General features: G+C 49.6%; 1 pseudogene; it reads right to left on the bottom strand.

Moving 5' to 3' along the window:
- Nucleotides 1-10344: 10344 nt before the first annotated feature.
- On the bottom strand, nucleotides 10345-17508 carry LOC120682269 (annotated as a pseudogene).
- Nucleotides 17509-20683: the final 3175 nt, after the last annotated feature.

Here is a 20683-nt window from a genome sequence, read left to right as displayed (position 1 = left end):
ACATTCTGCCTTGCAGGTTTGTATTAGCAAAACAGAGCTATTTGTATGCTCTTCTTTCTCTTAATATGAAGCCTCTCCTGGCTGTTTTTTTTGGGGGGGGGGGGGGGATTTCAAGTCTCCTGGATTGTCATATCTCCAAATGAATTCCTATGCAGTAACTCAAAAACAGTCATCAAGCAAGTCTTGTCATTCAATTTTGATGCCGTGCTAGATCAATAGCAGCATATGTGGCACCAGAGATGAGGGCACTGGACGCAATGTTTGCTGCTCACCCATTGATGCTGGAATGATGATAGTTGAGAGGCACAATTTTTCGTCAACACTAAACTCCAAGCAGGGCTTTGCCGCGACAATTTTGGTGTTGGCCTGTGCTCAACGTGCATGGTCTCTTGGCTGGAGGAGGATTAGTATCAAAGCAGCAGAAGTCACACTGTGCTTTTCCCCCTTTCGAAACAGGGTTTACCTTTCCCAGCTTTTATAGAAAGCATGGTATAGATCACCAAAGCGGAGCTGGGGACACCAGCTAAACCATATGAGCAGAAGAACGCTAGAATAAGCGTAAACCAGTTTGGAATCCTACTTCAATTGATGCTTTTTGATCTGGTCTGAAACCAACATTTTTTGTACTTGCATATGTATAAGCTGGAAGTAGGTTCGCCTAGTTTGCTTACTAACTTAGCAGGTTCCTCTTGAGGTTACAGTATGATATTCTGGTTCGACATACTCCAACCCCTAGATTTGTCCTCTTTGGTGCCCACTCGACGAGTCAAATCCTTTGCTGAGTGGTGGAAAAATCTTCGAGTAAGGTGCCAAAGCAGCATAGGAAAGGATTCAATTCCTTGGTTATCCTTGGAGCCTGGATCCTATGGAAACATAGAAACTCTTGTGTTTTCGATGGATCGACCCCAAGTATTCAAGTTGCTCTACAAGCCTTCAAAAATGAAGCTCATTCCTAGATAGCTTGTGGTGTTACGAGCTTTGCTGCCCTGGGTTTAGGGAGAGCAACTTAGTCATGTTAGTTATGCTTTTGTTGTTGGTCAGGTCCTGCACCTTACTTTGTTTGTAATAGAAGTGTCATAATCTCCTTCTCCCCTCTCTGATCCAAGGGGGGGGGGGGGAGTTGTTGCTGTATTTGGATCTTTTCTTCTCCTTAATGCAATGATACACAGCTCTCCTACATATTCGAGAAAAAAAGTAAGAGTACAATACATTTGATAACTAGCATAGAAGCTGAAAAGTTCCTCTGTAAAGTTCCTAGATCATACATTATAAGTGGTGGAACAACAATATCTATACAAAAGGCAAGAATTTTGTCAACTGAGCAACAACTTTGACAACAAAAATACCAGAAGTAACAAAATCAATTCATTAGAACTTGAGAAGGAATAACTATGTGCATTCAAGTGTATGAACAGCAAGCAAGTCACTTGATTCATAAATGACTCCTAATTCCCAAACTGCTGTCATGTGGGGCGTCCAGTACCGACGCCGCCCGCGCGTCCAGGAGCAGCCGCCGCCAGCGCCGCGTGGCTAGGCGTGGATTTAGGCATGCAGGCATGCGGATCGACATGCAAGGATCGCTAGAATTAAGGAGTTTGTTTCCTTTTGTTAGCAGGCCACGGGCCTATATAATTCGTGTAATCAGCACTCTTTGGATTAAGCAATGAACACCTATCTCCTATCTCTCCCTCTACTCTCAATCTCATCCCCTTCACCATTGAGCAGTTAGGCAAAAACCCTAGCGCTCCTACCCGCCGAGACTACGAACTACGTAGTCGAGGTCCCGCTGTCTTGGGCGCTGAGGTCCTTGACAACCTGGTATCAGCTTCCAGGCGTTCCTCGTCTACCACACCACCGCCAAACCCTACCGCGCCGCCGCCGCCAAACCCCACCGCGCCGCTGCCGCCTTTTCCATCCATCAACTCCATGGCTGAACCTACCTTGGCGGAGCTTGCTGCCATGATCAAGCAGCTCGCCACGAACGTGGAGTCGCTGCAGTCCAAGGTTGATGGGCTCCAACAGGACCGCACCGATGCGTCGTCGTCAGGTCCGCGCGCGCTGGTCACCGGCGAGCACCACAACGATCGCCCACCCCGGTTCCAGAAGATGGACTTCCCCAAGTTCGACGGCAAGTCCGATCCTCTCGCATTCATCAACAGATGTGAGTCCTTCTTCCATCAACAACGGATCGCCGAGGAGGAGCAAGTGTGGATGGCGTCGTACAATCTAGAAGGCGGTGCCCAGCTATGGTACATGCAAGTCCAGCGCGACGAGGGCACGCCGCCATGGCGTCGCTTCACCGAGCTGCTCAACCTCCGCTTCGGTCCGCCCCTGCGATCTAATCCGCTGGGAGAACTGATGGCGTGCAAGCGCACGGCGTCCGTCGTCGACTTCCAGGAGCGATTCGAGGCGCTCCTCCCTCGGGCCGGCTACCTGTCGGAGGCACAGAAGGTGCAGATCTTCACCGCGGGACTCCAGCCACCCTCAGCCTCGACGTGGAGATCCATAACCCACAGTCTCTCGCCATCGCCATGAGCCTCGCCCGCAAGTTGGAGCTGCGCGACCAATGCGCACTCGCCGTCGCGCCGCCGGCTCGTCCTCAGCAGAAGGGAATCCTGCCGGTGCCCGCGCCACGCCTTGCGCCTCCCGCGCTCGCGACGCCGGCCGCACCCCAGCAAGCGCCGGCCCTGGTGGAAGGGCGCCAAGTCAAGCGCCTGTCGCAGACAGAAATGGAGGAACGCCGCCGCCTCGGCCTCTGCTTCAACTGCAACGAGAAGTTCGGCAGGGGCCACAATCGGGTGTGCCAGCGCATCTTCCTCCTCGACCTGGCGCCGGACGACGACGACGACACGGCCTCAGACACCGCGGACGCCACGCCGGCCGACCCCCAGATATCGCTCCATGCGATCGCTGGCGTGCGCACGAGCGAGACGATGCAGATGCACATCATGCTCGGCGGCGTCTCCCTCCTCGCCTTGATCGACTCCGGCTCCACCCACAACTTCATCGCCGAGGAGGCGGCCGCCCGCATCACGCTGCCGTCCCCCACCCTCGACAAGATGCGCGTCACGGTGGCCAACGGCGAGCGCGTCCCATGCCATGGCGTGTACCGCACCGTGCCCTTCCACATCGACCAGGAGGCATTCTCGGCGGACTTCTTCGCCTTGCCTCTCGCGGGCTACGACGTCGTCTTGGGCACACAGTGGCTTGCAACGCTTGGGCCGCTCCTGTGGGACTTCCGCACCCTCTCCATGACGTTCTGGCTTGGTGACCGCCAGGTGTGCTGGCGCGGCATTGCGGGTCCACCGGGATCGGCTCTGAAGTCCTGCAGCGGCCGCGACTTCCTCGACGCCATCGTCGCCGAGTTCGTCAGCATCTTCGCCGAGCCTTCCGGCATGCCTCCGCCCCGCGTCCGCGACCACGGCATCACCCTGCTACCCGGTTCCGCCCCGGTGGCCGTTCGCCCGTACCGCTACCCGGCCGCGCACAAGGACGAGCTGGAACGTCAGTGCGCCGCCATGCTCGCTCAGGGCATCATCCGCCGGAGCTGCTCCGCGTTCTCCTCGCCGGTCCTGTTGGTCCGCAAGCCAGACGGATCCTGGCGTTTTTGCGTCGACTACCGCGCGCTGAACGCCATCACTGTCAAGGATGCGTTTCCGATCCCGGTGGTGGACGAACTACTCGATGAGCTCCGTCGCGCTCGCTTCTTCACCAAGCTCGACTTGCGTTCAGGCTACCACCAGGTGCGGATGCGTGCGGAGGACATCGCCAAGACGGCTTTCCGCACCCACGACGGCCTCTACGAGTTCCTGGTGATGCCGTTCGGCCTCTGCAACGCGCCGGCGACGTTCCAGGCGCTCATGAACGACATCCTACGGCCGTACTTGTGACGCTTCGTCCTCGTCTTCTTCGACGACATCCTCATCTACAGCGAGACGTGGGCAGATCATCTCCGACATGTGCGCACCGTCTTCACCGTCCTGCACCAGCACCGGCTCTTCGTCAAGCGATCCAAATGCGCGTTCGGCGTCGAGTCGATCTCCTACCTCGGCCACACCATCTCAGCTGCAGGAGTGGCCATGGATCCCGCCAAGGTGCAGGCGGTGGCCGAGTGGCCGCAGCCACGCTCGGCGCGAGCAGTTCGGGGGTTCCTCGGTCTTGCGGGGTACTACCGCAAGTTCGTCAGGGAGTTTGGCGTGGTCGCCGCGCCTCTGACGGCCCTCCTTCACAAGGACGGTTTCTCCTGGTCACCGGAGGCGGCTGCAGCCTTTACGGCTCTCAAGACGGCGGTCACCACGGCGCCAGTACTCGCCTTACCGGATTTCACGCAGCCGTTCGTTGTCGAGTGCGACGCCTCTACGTATGGCTTTGGGGCCGTCCTCCTCTAGGACCAGCATCCGGTGGCGTTCTTCAGCAGGCCGGCCGCGTCCCGTCACCGTTCCCTGGCAGCATATGAACGGGAACTCATCGGCCTGGTGCTCGCCATTCGCCATTGGAGACCGTACCTCTGGGGGCGCCAATTTGTGGTAAGGACTGATCACTTCAGTCTCAAATTCCTTCTCGACCAGCGCTTGGCAACTATTCCGCAGCATCATTGGGTCGGCAAGTTACTGGGATTCGACTTCACCGTGGAGTACAAGGCCGGCAGTACGAACACGGTGGCGGATGCCCTCTCCCGCCGCGACACGGAGGAGCCGGCTGTCATGGCCATCTCTGGTCCTCGCTTCGACTTCATCGATCGGCTACGACAAGCTACATCGGCCGATCCGGCACTCGTCGCGCTGCGCGAGGAGATCACGGCGGGCGCTAGGGAGTCACCCTGGTCGCTCTCTGACGGCCTCGTCACCTTCAACGGCCGCCTCTACATTCCGCCGACGTCTCCGTTGCTCCAGGAGATCCTCGTCGCCGTACACGACGACGGCCATGAGGGCGTTCAGCGCACGCTACATCGACTACGCCGCGACTTCCACGCACCCTACCTGCGCAAGACGGTGCAAGAGTACGTCCGCGGCTGCGCCACATGCCAGTGGTACAAGTCAGAGCACTTGCACCCTGCCGGCCTACTTCTTCCACTACCGGTGCCCACGGCCGTGTGGACTGACGTCGGCCTCGACTTCGTGGAGGCGCTTCCTCGGGTGGGCGGGAAGTCTGTCATCCTCACTGTGGTGGATCGCTTCAGCAAGTACTGCCACTTCATGGCATTGGCGCACCCATACACGGCGGAATCGGTGGCTCGGGTGTTCTTCGCCGAGATTGTGCGCCTCCATGGCGTTCCATAGTCCATGGTCTCCGATCGCGACCCCGTCTTCACCTCAGCATTCTGGCGGGAACTCATGCACCTCACCGGGACGAAGCTGCACATGACGTCGGCGTTCCATCCCCAGTCGGATGGCCAAATGGAGGCTGCTAACAAGGTCATTGTTATGTACCTTCGTTGTCTCACAGGGGATAGGCCGAGGCAGTGGCTCCGGTGGCTTCCATGGGCGGAGTACATCTACAACACCGCCTACCAGACAGCGATCCAGGAGACCCCATTCAAGATCGTGTACGGCCGCGACCCTCCTTCTATTCGATCCTACGAGCCGGGCGACACGAGGGTGGCGGCCGTGGCCAAGAGCATGGCGGAGCGGGACGAGCTGCTCGCCGATGTCCGCTATCGCTTGCAGCAGGCACAAGCTGTCTACAAGTCCTACTACGACAGACGCCATCGTGATGTTCAGTATGCCGTCGGCGATTGGGTGTGGCTTCGCCTTCGACAACGAGCCGCGTCGTCCCTCAATTTGCCGACCAAGGGCAAGCTCAAGCCACGCTTCTACGGGCCTTATCGCGTCTCCGAGGTCATCAACGAGGTCGCGTACCGCCTTGAGCTGCCAGCACGCTCGCGGTTACACGATGTGTTCCATGTGGGCCTCCTGAAGAAGTTCGTCGGCACGCCGCCGACTGCACCGCCGGCCCTTCCTCCGATCCACTACAGCGCAGCGGCCCCTGAGCCGGAACGTGTGACTCGCTCACGCCTCGCACGCGGTGTTCGCCAGCTCCTCGTCCACTGGAAGGGCGAGCCTCCTTCGTCGGCCACATGGGAGGACCTAGACAGCTTCGTCGAGCGCTACCCCGCATTTCAGCTCGAGGACGAGCTGCTCGTCGAGGGAGGGAGAGATGTCATGTGGGGCGTCCAGTACCGACGCCGCCCGCGCGTCCAGGAGCAGCCGCCGCCAGCGCCGCGTGGCTAGGCGTGGATTTAGGCATGCAGGCATGCGGATCGACATGCAAGGATCGCTAGAATTAAGGAGTTTGTTTCCTTTTGTTAGCAGGCCACGGGCCTATATAATTCGTGTAATCAGCACTCTTTGGATTAAGCAATGAACACCTATCTCCTATCTCTCCCTCTACTCTCAATCTCATCCCCTTCACTATTGAGCAGTTAGGCAAAAACCCTAGCGCTCCTACCCGCCGAGACTACGAACTACGTAGTCGAGGTCCCGCTGTCTTGGGCGCTGAGGTCCTTGACAACTGCACACTACTTGTTGAAGAATGTTGTAGCTCTTTAGTTACTCAGAATTCACATCATTGGTGGCTCTACACACCAACTTAACTATTGTGTTGCAAATGAAAAATAATCAATCACATAATTCATAAATAACTCCAGGCCATTATCAGTCAGCTTGGCAACAACAAAACCTGCAGTACCAGTGCTTAATTGCTTATAAATGCATCTTTTATTTATGAACTACTGTTCATTTATATGTCTTTTTCGAAAATGTTTAAAAATAAATTCCAAAAAATGCAGATGATCACATCGAGCTGATCTGCAATAAAAGAAAAAGGTATCAAGTTGCACATAAACAGAAAGCACACGCCATTAATACCAAGATGTACCTCTTTTCTGCCGCACTAAATCATGACACTTATGACTCCAATACCAGCATCGAAGGTGCGAATTGAGACAAAGCATGGTTAGTTGCCAACACCCTCGTGAATTCCTCTTAAGAGTCCTGTAACTAATCCATGTCCAGATAAAATGATCATGTGGAGTAGATATGACATGCATTGTTTCATGCAGCAACTTTTTGCCTAAAGTCACATGAAACTTTCTGGAGATGATGCAGGGAACATTTTAGCTGCAATAAGCCAATAAGGTTGATGAATGAAATGTAATAAGAACACAATGGAAAAGGTTAATGGTTGATGACATGTGACAAACATTTTAGCTGCAAAAGCCAATATTAGGAGTAAAGCAAGCCAAGAGGAATATAGTTATATTCGAAGGATCTTGAACAATTTGATATGGACCAGTATTACTAGTCTATGTTCCAAAAGGAGTAATGCCAATCTATTTCACAACACATTGAGGAGACATGGAATCAGCAAGCGTGAATACAAGCAGGCAATTCCAAAAGTCCTAAGACGCTGCCTCCTAAATTTAAATGAAATGACTGCACTGCAGCAAATGCAAACACGAACAATCGAAATGCAGACTGGTGTACAATCTACAAACTTAGGGCCACTAAGGAATGCAATGTGACTACCTTCGAGCCTCCTATCCGTTCCTGAATTTGATGGATTTATCACAAGTAGGCTCATGTTTTGGAAGAAATTGTTCACCTGAAAAGGGATTTTGGTGAGGACTGCCGCGGGGTGCGCCGCCGCCGCCGGGGCTCCAGCACCGTCACCGACGCCCCCTCCTTCACAAGACCGCCGCGTCCGCACATTGTAGATCTGGGTGGGAGGGAATGGAACAATACTCCTAGGAAATGAACAAGCACGCCCGGCCCTGTGCAAAAATTCAGAGGCAGCAAGCATCTGTTGCTCTGCCCGCTGCGATTCAGAAACGACGAGGAAGGAAACATCAAGGCAAGTGCGGGGCAAAATTTCGCATGCCAGCGCGAGGTAGGCGAAATTTCGCGTCCCGCGCGGGGCACGACTTGGTTGACCAAGAGCGGGTCTCCGCCGAATAGTGAAACCTGAAAGCTGCGTGCAAAGTAGGTGTGGTGGGGATAGACTCCGGGGTCGCGAATGCATTTCTGGTCGTCCCCTCAAACGCGTGACCTCTGAATACATCGGCTCCGCCTCGATCTGGCCAGGCTAGCATGGAGGCGCCGGGCAGGGATGGCCGCCACGGGGCTCGGAGGCATGGTACCAGCAGCACCACCACCTCAGGTACGGTCTCATCTGGCTACACGTCCACCAGCTCTCGGCTGTCCTGGATCTCTATGGAGGCGGCCAGGCACTTCCGAGAATTAGAGATGGAGGATCTTGAGGTTGTTGGGCCCCCAAAAGAGACGGCGAGCGAGAAGAAGATGAAGCAAATTAAAATCCTTGCCAAGGAATTCTTCGGTGCGCCATCGTCGGCGAAATGCAGCGCCGAAGGAGGCGACCCGAGTGTCCTGAAGAGGTGGTTGAGGGAGCTGGGCGTCGAGTGGGTTCTCCACGTTGCTGATGGTACACTTGCACCTGCAGAGGGACTCGAGCATGCTCTTGATGCATCCAGCTGGTCCCTGGCTCTCTCCGAAATCGTGGATACCTTCCACCTCGCGTCGGGGCTCCTTCCCGTCCACGGCTCCACGGAGGAACAAAATATGGCGGAACAATTGCAGCTTGCAGGCTTTACCCAGCAAGCCTTGTTGAAGATGCTCACTTTCGTTGACTCCATGGTTGCTCCAAATCTTAGTTGTGGTATCGATTGGTCGCTGGTGCTTATAGGGGCACCATACAAGAAGTTCCACACCCTGCTCCGTCTATGTGAGGCTCTACGTAATGCCTTGACTGAGATCCAGTTGCCACTCCATTCATCATACTCTGCAGAAGTTGCAACGATACTTGGCGAGATAGTCGACACCCTATCCGCAAAAGAGGGAAAGGTGCGCGAGGCCATATGGAACGCACTGGAGGAGATTAGGACTCGGATCCTGGAATCACCGGAGGATGGCCAAGGGTCATCCCATACTCAAACTCCACAAGGATCATCTGATGTTGACGAGACCACCAAGTCCGTTGTGAAGTACGCAATATTCCTGGAGGATTATGACTCGATAATGGAGCCAATTGTATCCGAAGCTGCTAGCCTCGGTAAATATATTCCTCGGGTTGGAGAGCCGCCTTTGATAAGCCTGAGAGTGGAAATGGTGTCTTGTTTAGAAGAAAAGCTTGCCAACAAGTCAGAAGCATTCTCAGATCAGGGCCTCAGGTTCTTATTCTTGCTCAACAACTCATTTTTCATAATGGATGAACTCCGCTACGCTCTTTTTTTCCATGAGTCCTGCAAGGCAGACCTCGCTGGAAAAGTCGAGGGCTATATGGAGAGGTTTATACAGGTATCATGGGCACCGGTTCTGTCATGCTTGATCAATCCTACACCTAGTTGCTTGGGGAAAAACTACTCCCCCCTGTCTAAGTTTGAGTCTGAATTTCAGAAGATGTACACTACCCAAAAGCTGTTGAAGGTCCGCTACCCTGACCTAAGGAATAGGCTGCGGAGAGCTATCATAGATAAAATCATTCCAGCCTACACGAGGTACTTAGCGGATGACTACGGAAATGCCCCCCAAAAATTCAGTCCCTCAAATCTGGAAGAGATGTTGCAAGAGCTATTTGAAGGCTGATGAATTTCGCAAACAAACAAAAGCAAACACTGTTCGAAGGCTTGATGAGAGCACCACACCAGACAAGTCTACGTAGGTACATCTAGTTGTGTTTCCTTCTCTGTAGATTTTGGGATGTAATGTTAACACTGTTGCTTCCTCAAGCTGTGAGTGAAGCAGCTATAATGCTGAAGCGTTATAAAACTTCTTGGGGCCATTTGAATTTCGTTTATCGTTTCTGAATAAACTTGGAATACCACCTAGCTATCTGTTGTGTACGTTCTGCCTTGCAGGTTTGTATTAGCAAAACAGAAATATTTATATGCTCTTCTTTCTCTTAATATCAAGCCTCCTGTTTTGTCATATCTCCAAATAAATTCGGTAATCAAGTGAATCTTGTCATCCTCATGCTGTGCTAGATCAATTTTCAGGATATGTGGCACTAGAGATGAAGGCATCAGACGCTATGCTTGCTGCTCACCCATTGATGCTCGAATAATGATAGTTAATAGGCATTATTTTCGTTAACACTAGAACTCCAAGCAGGACTTTGCCGCGACAAGTTTTGTGTTGCCCTGTGCTCAACATGCAAACATGGTCTCTTGGCTGGAGGAGGATTAGTATCGAAGCAGCAGAAGTCACACTATGCTCCCCCCCCCCCCCCCCCCCCCCTCTCGAAACAAGGGTTTACCTTTCCCAGCTTTTATAGACAGCATTTTTAGAGACCACCAAAGCAGAGCTGGGGGTACCAGCTAAACCATAAAGAGCACAAGGTACAAAATCTTCAGGCAGAAATACACTCTGATACTATCACGCCACGAACGGGACAGCCGTCCGGTCACTGGTCGATCGGATTTTCAAACTCGGATTCGATCTAAACGTTACTTGGATGTACCGGACAAACAACGACGAAACCACTCTGCTTCCTCCATATCAGCTGGGTACGTGCAGTGGCGTCTTGATCTATTCCCACTTGATACCGGAGCTCTGCAGCAACGCCGGCTGGAGCACCCCCTTGGCGCCGGTGGCCTCCAGGAACCTCCTGGCCTTGGCCTGCTGCTGGTCACCGTGGCCGCCGCCAGCGGCCCGGCGGTAGAACACCCGCTGGGTGAAGTCCCCGACCTCCGGCGCCAGCATCCGCCAGAGGAACAGCGCCCGGTACCACAGCGGCACGGTGAGGTGGCGCCGGCCACGGCAGACGGCGTCCACGATGGCCTCCGCGCACCGCTCCGCTCGCACCACCGGGAACAAGCCGACCTGAGCCTGCTCAGTTCATCAAGCGCCAGCAGGTGACAGTCCCAGTAAGAGCTCTGAGAATGAGAAGGCATCTACAGATTCAGAAATGTCAAGAGGACTCACGTCTCGCATGTCCTGGTCGACCTCCACGGTTCCTTCCTTCGACAGGTGCTTCCCCTTGGTTATCTCCGACTCGATCCACCTGGGAGTCGCGATCGTGATGCCGACCTCATCACGGAGCTCCATCCGCAGCGTCTCGAAGAAGTTCAGCACAGCAGCCTTGCTTGCCTGCGATGTTTTTTCAGTAAATTTGGAGCTCGAATTTGTGTGACCTGCATGAATGGCTAGACAAAGGAAGGGCAGTTCAATTTTGATGTCGACATGTTTACGTTGTAGAAGCTCATTCTTGGCATTCCCAACACCGCCGCGGCCGAGGAGTTGACGAAGATCTTCCCGCCACTCTTCTTCAGATGAGGAAGAGCGCAGTGGGTTGGATGAACTGTGCCCCAGAAATTTACGGCCTGCATCATGTATATAGATCAGACATCTAGGACATCCATTTGCAGGGGCAGATGGGCAAACCTGTTCATCCAACTAGTAAGAGACACTTAGTTGACAGAAATTAGTAAGAGAACAGAGCAGCGCATCTCCTGCTAAACCGTACCAGGACTTGCTTGAAATCAGCAACATCTGGCACTTCCTCGAACCAGCAGACACTCGCTACACCAGCATTGTTCACGACTCACGAGATGATCCACTACAAGGGACCAGACCAAATTAACCATCATTCAAACATGACATTTTTATTTTTTTTACACAGAAATAGTACAAAAGATAGCTAATGGTCAAAACTTACATTGGCCGAAATGTTCAACCGTGGCCAGCACAAACCTCTTGCAATCCTCTGGATTTGCAACGTCCCCTGCAACAACCAGGACGTCCGGCGAGCCGGCATCCTTCGCCTTCGCAGCGACATCGTGCAGGCTTGCCTCCCTCCTCGCCACTAGAGCCAGCCTCGCTCCCTTCTTTGCGTACTGGCAAGCTATTTGCTGGTCACAGATGCGATGTAAAAAATATATATACACTTCAGTAAAGAGTTTTAGGGCAGTCCCAATGCAGACTCCACTCGTAGAGTCTAACCCTCCTATTTATTGTGTTTTGCTGATGTGGCAGTATATTTATTGAAGAGGGAGAGAAACCAAGACTAAGTCTTATATACACTTCAGTAAAGAGTTTTAGGGCAGTCCCAATGCAGACTCCACTCGTAGAGTCTAACCCTCCTATTTATTGTGTTTTGCTGATGTGGCAGTATATTTATTGAAGAGGGAGAGAAACCAAGACTCCAAGTCTTATTTAGACTCCAAATCTTCACACAAATCAAGAATAAATGTGAGAGAGACAAGTAGACCATATAAACCAAAGTAACACACTTTGCATTGGGAAGTATAGTTTCTTGTGATGGAGTCTTTGAGGCTTAGACTCTATGAGTGGAGTCTGCATTGGGACTGCCCTTATGTTTAATGAAATAGCCCTACAGAACTTTACCATGAATCATCATCCAAACCAATTTACACCGCATTATTTGAATTGAAATTCTACTCCGTAAAAAAAATCAAAATACCCAGCCTTAAGCAAGAAAAACATGCTTATAGGAACGGCATACGGCTCCATGAAACATGGCTATAAAGGAAGACTGGCCAGACTAACATACCTCGCCGATGCCGGAAGAGGCGCCGGTGATGAGCACGACTTTCCCGGCAATGTCCTCCGGCGCAACGACGGCAAACGCCGACGTGGTGAGCTTGTAGATGTAGTAAGGCGGGAGGAAGACCGCTAGGAGGAGGAGCGACCTGCGCGCCGCCCAGTCCATGAAGGAGTTGATGAGGTCCGTCGCCGGCGTCTCGCTGCGCAGGATGGTGTAGCCGACCTTCAGCATGCTCAGCATCTCCATGGACACCGACCTTCTGCTGCTGCTGCTGTGCTGCTGCTGGTGCCGCCGCCGCCGCCGCCGCTGAATTGCTGATCGCCTCTGCAGTCTGCACTGTTCTGTCTTGCGCTGCAGGCCAGGAGAGACGGGAGGGATACAGCATAAGTGCATAGGCGAGCATGGTGTCCTCCCAGCACGACACGTCACAGGCTTCAGGGCACGTGGAAGAGGAGCAGAGCTACCTGTGAGCTTCACAGAAAGGCAGGTGGCCTCTCTCGTCCATTCGGCAGTCACAGCCGACTCAATAAAAACGAATTGCTGTCCATGCCATACAAGTCTACAGGAGTAATACTCTCATTCCAGGTATTTGCCTTATTAACAACAGTATACATGTATTAATCTGGAATAGAATTTCAGTTCATAAAACTGGAATTTAAAATATCTGTAATAAATGCAAAATGCACAAGGAGGCTCTTGAATACTGACACAAGTGAAAGATGAAGTATTATTTCAGATTTTTTCAACGAGTGGAGAGGTAATGTATGTATTGACAATTGACATGAAACAACATTCTGTTTCATATAATTCAACAGGAACAGTGGCTCTCGTGGCCCATCATTTTCTCACCATTTTGTACAAACTAAGAATGGCTAATGTGCAGAAAATTTACTTTGTGTGTTTATAATCTACAGGATTACACAAATGATACAACCACGTGGCCAAGAACACAACTTCCATCCATCTTCTCACCTGCTGGAAGCAGAGGAAGGCTTGAAGGTCATGCAGATTGGCGGGTCAATTCCCAGGATGGAGAGAACAGCGGAAGGGATACTCCAGATCCCATCCCCACAGATCAACGCGGACGCCACAGCCACCGCGTAACCATCCGCTTCCTCCCGGTTCAGCTTTTGCCAGGCAAACAAGATCACCGTGCCTATGAACATGTCCACACCGAAGTAGGCGCCGACATAGAATGGTGCGGCCATCGCAATAGGTATGGGGATGAACTTGGAAAAGTTGGTGGGTGTCACGTCCTTGAGGAGGCTGATGGCCACAGCGAGGAGGAAGGCGGCACAGCAGATTTCTAGGCAGTGCATCGGCAGTGCGGAGAAGCCTTCGATACCGAGGATGGCCATCTCCCTGAACATGATGGCGAACGGTGCCTTGTACTCGCCGTCAGGGTCACCGATGTCGAAGGCCGTCCAGAAGAGCCACAGTGTGAGTGGAGCTATGATACACCCGAGCGCAATGCCGTCAGCTGGGCCACAAACATTGACCGTGGTGAGGAGAGGGTCAGATACGCACTCTTGAAGTCCTGCATTAGATCTGCTGTGGAGCAGGCGATGGACATTATGATGCCACATGCTGCAAGGCCAGCGATGACTCCGCCGCCATCACTACCAACAAGTGAGGCAAATCCAAAGAGGGCGATCTTGCCATAGGTGGGGGCGAGGTTCAGGTTGGTGAGGCCCATGCCGTAGGAGTTGCAGAAGGCAACAGCAGGACCAAGTAGCACAAGAGGACAAGGTACCACTTGAGCTGGGGAAATATGGTGGGCACTAATGACGGGAATAATTAGTATATTCCTCCAACCCTAGATGGGTGGGTATATATAGATCCTATACATGGGCCTCTAGATGGGCCTCTATACACATGGGCTCAATATACTCCAACAGGCACAATGGCGGTGGATATTGCTGCCAGTACAATGTAACCAGAGGCAGCAAACCAAGGAGATATACTATCTTTGAGGAATACTTCAGTTTGTAGTTTCTCATCCGGTAATTGTTCAGAGCTCCCATCATCTGCAAAAACTATCATAAGATAAAAATTGGACAAATAGTCTGGGAAGACGGTATGCTGAAAGAAATTAAACACAATACACTACTTTTTGTAAAACAGAACAGGAAATGACCCAAGTAATACACTCAAGACAGAAACTCATTTTACAATATGTGGTGAACACATTGTATGACACGTGACAATTAAGAAGTAGCAAGTTACCTTCCAGAGCTTGAACAGGAAGATTGCGTTGTTTTGATTGCGCATTGCAGAATTCCCTAGCAATGATGAAAAATATTTTGACCAAGTTGTAGGGGCCATCTCCAAGTATGATAGAAATGGCTATGAAAACCTGCAGGTATACACATCATATGAGGAAATCAAGCATGACGGCATGATCATTAAACTAAATTGCAGATTAAAATAAACACTATCCTGATCATTGAAATAGAATTCACTTGTAGCGACCCATTCACATTAATCATAATGACTACTAAAATAGAACAACAGTTTGCTGATAGAATCTTATAAAAACAAAGGTTCAATTTAATTTATAGCAGAAGATTCAGTTAGCGTGATTGCAAAGGAAGAGAAAAATAACTGATAGAATACAAAGAAAATAGGAATTAGGAATATACCTTATATCCATACAGGCCTCTGAAGTCACTGTTACTAAGGTTATCTGGGTACCAATGCCCAGCTTGCGCACTGATAAATGGCCAAAGAAAACCCCAAGATATGACTGACCCAAGGAAAACGGAGCAGTTCAAAATATGGGGGGAAATAAGACCAAAACCAACATAACTAGGACTAAAGTTAAAATAAAACCTGCCAGGATACAAAAGGGGCAGTTTAGAAGAAAAGTTTTCTTGTATTCCTAACACATATAACAATACTTTATTTCCAAGCTCGGAAAGGTTAATGACTGCACATTGCTAATATAACATGTGGCACAATGGTCATTAGCACAACAACATTCGTTTTCTTTTAGAACAGTGGCAGATTAGATTGAAAGATCATGCAGCGCAGAACTGCAGATACTATAGGACATTTTCCTTTCAAAATTTAATTGTCTGCATAATTACTGAACTTGAGCATATCTATATTGTTTTTGAGAGATCAGCATATCTATATTGTGGTGAGTCCAATAAATCATGGATCTCGTTATCTCTTTAGAAAGAAAGAAAAACCAAAACAATAAACGATAGTGAATGTTCCCTGATTAGCATAAAACTTTTTGAGAAAATATAGGTACCGGAGCAGTCTAATGACTAAATCACAGTGTTGGCTTAGCTAAAACAAAAGTCTGAATAAAAGATCTATCCATAATAAAGAAATAGGACTAACATAAATTGATTAGTAAATTGATGTGGACATTGGATAACTATGTAATAAAAAATGAGAGAGGGGGAGGGGGTAGGACTAGATTAAGAGAATTTACGTGTTCTTGAAAGCTTCAAGCCCAAATGTTGGGAAATTGTCAAAACCACAAGAGTCACCAGCACCACTAAAGAACCACTTAAAGAAGCCCCAGACAAAACTAATGCTCATGTACTTTACAAGACAATGCACTTTTTTCCTGCAAAATAATGGACTAACATGAGCATGTGATTATGTGAATAGGAAACATGACTTTAGAATTAAAACTGGATACAGTAATACACAGACAACAACACTTGTTACAAATTAACGGCACCATCTTCACACCAGTTCTTTTGCCGCTGATGCCAGAGTGCAAATGTGCCAAGCACAGAGGTTGCTTAACAAGTGTGAAGAGATGAAGTGTTTGACACAATCATCCATTTCCTGACTTCTAAGTTCCATTTTACAAAACAGGTGTTACGGTATATGGATTGTATCTGTTCTTTTTTCAAGCATCATGTCTTCTCACCATACTTCTAAAAAATTATTAGCACAGACAATATGCAACCACACTTTAATTCATCAATATTCTTATGGTTAGTTCTCTACAAGAAAGTGTTACTGTTGCCTTACCCTGCAACATCACCTTCTGTTTTCCCATGCAAGCTATTGATCATCAAAGCTGTAGCTGTCCCACCAGGGAATGTTAGCTTGTAATCAATCACCATTACCTGCAATGAGAAGCTCAGAAATTTTTTTCAAACAGAAACACAGCAACTCAGCAATCAAATAGTTATGTGTGTCTTGAGCTATTTAACTTTATAAAGCTGTGTTCTGATTCGAAGTACATTGTTTTTATTAAGTTGTATAAAATGTGTGAAGCCAACTCGAATGTCATCATCTTGCAAGATTTCCCAACAAGAAAAAGGGTACCTTTCGCAGCAAGACGATGCTAAATGGCCCGAGGAGAGCAATCAGGAACAGGAAACTGATGATCCAACCAAGTGAAGGATCTCTGACATCTTCCGGTCGATTACCCGGATAGTCTGGTCCCACGAGCTCATACGCCTTCCTGTCCATCGCTAAAATGTAGGAGACCGAGCACCCTACAAAGAATACAGGTTCGCTCATTGCACAAGGAATTCACAGCAAGAAATTGCTGGAACTGAAACAACACGTTTCGAACTTAATAACCTGAAAATAATTCACCTACCGCTGAAGGCGAGGCCAGCGCACGCTATGGCGCACGTCTGGATGATGGTGTTCTCCTGCCTCGTGAAGGGCGGCCCGCGGCCAAACCCTAGCCACCCGGCGGCGGCCCGCCACGCCGCCGCGAGGAAGAATGCGAGGAGGCCCGAGGCGACGTTGAGCGCCGGGATGACCCCGACGGTGAGGTTGAGGCGGTGAATCACCACGCAGAGCAGCGCGCCGAGCACCGCCGCAACGGCGACACCGCGGAGGGTGAGCTGCTCCCGCCACGGGGGCGCGGCCGGGCTTGCGGCATCTGGTTCGAGGAGCGGGGAGGCGAGAGGGTGAGGGCCACGGGGAGGCGGCGCCGGCGACATCGCCGGCCGGGGGTATGTCGACATGTCGTAGACAGAGCTGAAGAACAAGGATTCGGATATTTCAAAAGTCAACGGCATATCAGCGTCTTGGGCCGTTTCAGTTCTGAAATTAAAGTCCAATGGGCCGGCCCGGACGGCCTTTCGGACAGAACCGCCACCACTGCTAGCAACAGAGATTACTTGGACCTTGTTCAGTTGTATATCTTGTAAGAGAATTTAGGCGAACTAGAGAGGTTGGGAAGAGTTAGATCCCCCAACAAATCAAAATACCATTAACCTTCTGCGAAGAGGATTAATCGGACAATTCACGTCTTAATAGGTTTTTCCAACTAGCATAACTTGAAGATTACTCGATGCGATCATCGGATCAACTAGCACCGGATGTTTCTCTACGCGATTCTCAAAGGACGGTCATGATCAATTCTCGTGGCAGTGTCAATTCATTAACTCTCACATAGGAATGTTTTTCACAATATTGATGGATTTATCCATTATTTCTATCTTACATATTCAATCTACAGAATTCGAAAGGACTATTCGCTAAAACTCCGTGTACGCCACTTTATTGGTTGAAATGCAACATGTATACTTAGATTCGAATTCCGGAAAGAACATTATTAATTGTTCAACGGTGAAGCAAGTGCAGTGCAAAATGGAATGGAGAGTAGTAGACAGTAGCTGAATTTTTTTTAACATTTTTTTAATAATATTTTAAGTTTAATCCGTATTGGTTTTTATTTGCAGGGCGTAGCCCGTAGCGCGACAGTGTGGCCACGCTGGCGGCCCGAGCCAGCGCTGCGCCGCGACGGCGATGACGTAGCCCTCCCTGTCGCGCCACATGCACTGGCGCGACAAGGCTAATGTCCTAGGCCCGCGCCGGCCTCTTCTCCCCCACCCTCCCTTTCTTTCCCTCACTCCTCCCTGACCAGAGCAGCAGCAGGTCGTCGCCGCCGGCCGCCCCACCCCCCAGATCCCCCCAAATCCGGCCTTTTGGGGGGGGGGGAGTTGGGGGAAACGTTCCCCACCCTTCTCCGAAGGTATTTCTCCCATTTTTTCCTCCTTTAATCGTGCACATTTGTAGATATTAGAGATTCTTGGTGATTAGGGTTTGGTTCTTGATTTGAAAAATAATGTCATAGTTGATAGTTTTCTCATGATTAGGGCTTTAGATGATGCGTAGATGGTACTCTGCTCTCGATTTGGACGTGAGGTAGTACGTGCATGCATCGATTAATATGATTTCTAGGATTGAGTAGTGGGGATGTTAATATGGCTTTCACTCATGGATACTAGGCACCGTGAAGAATTGTTTTTGTAGTTCATCTAGATTGGTGTTACCAAAGCCATCTATTAGCATTGCTACGTGGTCCAAATCCTAGTATGAGGACAAGTAGAGTTTTGAGAGAGAGAGAAACAATCCTAGTTCGTAAAAATCTGATCATCTTGTCATGGTTGGTTCAAGATCCATCTAGTTGTTCTTATGATAAGGTGCAAGGTCATGTCATGTAATACTCGTAATATTGTTTCAAGATCCAAGGGTTGCTAGGCAAAAGTAGGGTTATTAGATTATAACATCTACCAAAGTCTTAGCTAATAATGGATGGTTGTTTACTTATCCTCCCTCCATTTTTTTTACACATCATATTAGGTTTGTCCTAAATCAAACTTATCTAACTTTGACCAAATTTATAGGAAAGATATAATAGCATCTACAATACCAAATTTATTTTATTGAATCTATTATGGAATATATTTTGAGACATATATTTGGTAGTATAGATTTTGAGACATCTATTTGTGAATATATTTTGAATTCGGTTAAAGTTGGATTGAGTAGTGGGGATTTTAATATGGGTTTCACTCATGGATACTAGGCACGGTGAAGAATTATTTTTGTAGTTCATTTCTTTGTATAAGTGATGAAGGTACTCCGATTTCTTTTTTGTTGTAGATGGACGAATTAGTTCTGGTTTTTCATGGTGGTCTGGTTAAGGAAAATTGAGAGTTTGAGAACATGGTAGAGGATATCGAACTGTTCGATAGTCCTCCATTGTTAAAGGATTTGGTAGACCGGGTGGTTTCAAAACATTCATGTGGAATTGATGAAATATCTCTGATGGGTAGATTTGATTGTGGTAAAGCTAGAGCACATTATGTTTTGATGACATTGGAATCTGAGATGCATTGGAGAAAGTACAAGGATATAGTAGCTCGTGCAAATGTGGTTTGTTTAGAGGTGGTTGTTGAAATAACCCGTAGAACAAGATTAGAAGAACCAGTTGGGATAGTAGATGAAGTTCCATTTCGTATTGAGAATATAACTGAAGAGTCTACTGTTGTAGAAGTTGTCCCAAATCTCACTTGTGCTAGTGAATTTGTTGCGGATTATGATATGGCCGTCGCTTGTGATCATTTCGACAATGGTACCTTCGAGGAGGAGGATGAGAGGGGTGCTGGAGAGGATGATGATGTTTCTTTAGGTTCAGAGGACAATGAATACGATAGTAGTGATGATGAGGACGATGATGAAGGCACTGGGGAAGAAGAACCGGAGGGTAATGCTAGGGCGCCCCAAGCAGAGCAGGAAAATGATAATAGCGACGGATCCAGCCCTAGTCATGAGGAAATAAGTGGTGATGAGGAGTGTAGGGATGGGGCAATGGGTCGGGCTGTTAATAATGCTGAGGCACGATTTAGTTATACCGCTGAAGAGTTCCGCATGATGAAGCTAACCCACGTTGAAGTCCCGGCGGTTTCAAATGCTAAGGATCTTAGTAGGATCCATAGAGCAATTTGTGACTCATATGTATTTGAAAGCGAGTCTGTAATTGATAGTGATAGTCCAGAGATTCGCAAGGGCATGAAGTTCAATTCACTTCCAGAGTTGCAGTTTTTCTTGGCTGATTATGCAGTGCGTCATCATCGTCCATTTAATGTGGTTCATTCGGACAAGAGCGTACGGTACGATGTGCTATGCAAGCAGGGGTGCCTATGGGGTGTATGGGCATGGATTGTTAGAGGCACGGGTCAGTGGAAAATCACCAAAGTCAGACAGCCTCACACATGTGCATCCTCCAGACCGAAGCAAGTTCACGCACAGTGCACGGCACGTTACCTAGCACATCGCATTCTTGGTATTGTTTGGAAGGACAGCGACACATCCGTTCCTTCGCTTATGGAGTCAATTTTCGGCATGTGTTCTTACTGGGTGAAGTACTCGAAAGCTTGGCGTG

Source organism: Panicum virgatum, chromosome 7N (assembly GCF_016808335.1).
Source record: "Panicum virgatum strain AP13 chromosome 7N, P.virgatum_v5, whole genome shotgun sequence".
NCBI classification, from domain to species: Eukaryota; Viridiplantae; Streptophyta; class Magnoliopsida; order Poales; family Poaceae; genus Panicum; species Panicum virgatum.
Note: the sequence above shows the minus strand (reverse complement) of the source record. Positions and strands in the feature narration are given on the sequence as shown.